Below are 2,500 nucleotides of genomic sequence, written 5' to 3'. Positions count from 1 at the left end.
CCCCTGTATCCCACGGGGATGTACTGGCGTGCACTTAAAGGTTGATGCCGCTCTGTTACTTGGGAAACGAACCACAAGCCAAATCCAGCTAATTTGTGAATGACTTAGCTCTCCTGCTTTCTCGAGAACGTGCTTTTTTCGTCGGATGAAACTTCCACAGGCTTTTCCAGCAGATTGGCACGTGCACTCAAAAAAGTCAAAATTTGTACACATAGACCCCATCAAACGGGAGAAATTGGCCGGGATTGCTCTCATGTGCGTTACGGGGCATCGTTTCTCTCGCTCCGAATTCCATCGAGCTGGGAAATCGCTCATTTTTGCGTCGCCAAATATCGTACGAACGCCGTGAAACTTCCACAGGCTTTTCCAGCAGATTGGCACGTGCACTCAAAAAAGTCAAAATTTGTACACATAGACCCCATCAAACGGGAGAAATTGGCCGGGATTGCTCTCATGTGCGTTACGGGGCATCGTTTCTCTCGCTCCGAATTCCATCGAGCTGGGAAATCGCTCATTTTTGCGTCGCCAAATATCGTACGAACGCCGTGAAACTTCCACAGGCTTTTCCAGCAGATTTGCACGTGCACTCAAAAAAGTCAAAATTTTTACACATAGACCCCATCAAACGGGAGAAATTGGCCGGGATTGCTCTCATGTGCGTTACGGGGCATCGTTTCTCTCGCGCCGAATTCTCTCGAGCTGGGAAATCGCTCATTTTTGCGTCGCCAAATATCGTACGAACGCCGTGAAACTTCCACAGGCTTTTTCAGCAGATTTGCACGTGCACTCAAAAAAGTCAAAATTTTTACACATAGACCCCATCAAACGGGAGAAATTGGCCCGGATTGCTCTCATGTGCGTTACGGGGCATCGTTTCTGTCGCGCCGAATTCCATCGAGCTGGGAAATCGCTCATTTTTGCGTCGCCAAATATCGTACGAACGCCGTGAAACTTCCACAGGCTTTTTCAGCAGATTTGCACCTGCACTCAAAAAAGTCAAAATTTTTACACATAGACCCCATCAAACGGGAGAAATTGGCCCGGATTGCTCTCATGTGCGTTACGGGGCATCGTTTCTCTCGCGCCGAATTCTCTCGAGCTGGGAAATCGCTCATTTTTGCGTCGCCAAATATCGTACGAACGCCGTGAAACTTCCACAGGCTTTTTCAGCAGATTTGCACCTGCACTCAAAAAAGTCAAAATTTTTACACATAGACCCCATCAAACGGGAGAAATTGGCCCGGATTGCTCTCATGTGCGTTACGGGGCATCGTTTCTGTCGCGCCGAATTCCATCGAGCTGGGAAATCGCTCATTTTTGCGTCGCCAAATATCGTACGAACGCCGTGAAACTTCCACAGGCTTTTCCAGCAGATTTGCACGTGCACTCAAAAAAGTCAAAATTTTTACACATAGACCCCATCAAACGGGAGAAATTGGCCGGGATTGCTCTCATGTGCGTTACGGGGCATCGTTTCTCTCGCTCCGAATTCCATCGAGCTGGGAAATCGCTCATTTTTGCGTCGCCAAATATCGTACGAACGCCGTGAAACTTCCACAGGCTTTTTCAGCAGATTTGCACGTGCACTCAAAAAAGTCAAAATTTTTACACATAGACCCCATCAAACGGGAGAAATTGGCCCGGATTGCTCTCATGTGCGTTACGGGGCATCGTTTCTGTCGCGCCGAATTCCATCGAGCTGGGAAATCGCTCATTTTTGCGTCGCCAAATATCGTACGAACGCCGTGAAACTTCCACAGGCTTTTCCAGCAGATTGGCACGTGCACTCAAAAAAGTCAAAATTTGTACACATAGACCCCATCAAACGGGAGAAATTGGCCGGGATTGCTCTCATGTGCGTTACGGGGCATCGTTTCTCTCGCTCCGAATTCCATCGAGCTGGGAAATCGCTCATTTTTGCGTCGCCAAATATCGTACGAACGCCGTGAAACTTCCACAGGCTTTTCCAGCAGATTTGCACGTGCACTCAAAAAAGTCAAAATTTTTACACATAGACCCCATCAAACGGGAGAAATTGGCCGGGATTGCTCTCATGTGCGTTACGGGGCATCGTTTCTCTCGCGCCGAATTCTCTCGAGCTGGGAAATCGCTCATTTTTGCGTCGCCAAATATCGTACGAACGCCGTGAAACTTCCACAGGCTTTTTCAGCAGATTTGCACCTGCACTCAAAAAAGTCAAAATTTTTACACATAGACCCCATCAAACGGGAGAAATTGGCCCGGATTGCTCTCATGTGCGTTACGGGGCATCGTTTCTCTCGCGCCGAATTCTCTCGAGCTGGGAAATCGCTCATTTTTGCGTCGCCAAATATCGTACGAACGCCGTGAAACTTCCACAGGCTTTTTCAGCAGATTTGCACCTGCACTCAAAAAAGTCAAAATTTTTACACATAGACCCCATCAAACGGGAGAAATTGGCCCGGATTGCTCTCATGTGCGTTACGGGGCATCGTTTCTGTCGCGCCGAATTCCATCGAGC

The sequence above is a fragment of the Lampetra planeri genome, chromosome 4 (genome assembly GCF_965212315.1).
Source record: "Lampetra planeri chromosome 4, kcLamPlan1.2.h2, whole genome shotgun sequence".
In the NCBI taxonomy this organism is placed as follows: Eukaryota; Metazoa; Chordata; class Hyperoartia; order Petromyzontiformes; family Petromyzontidae; genus Lampetra; species Lampetra planeri.
Note: the sequence above shows the minus strand (reverse complement) of the source record.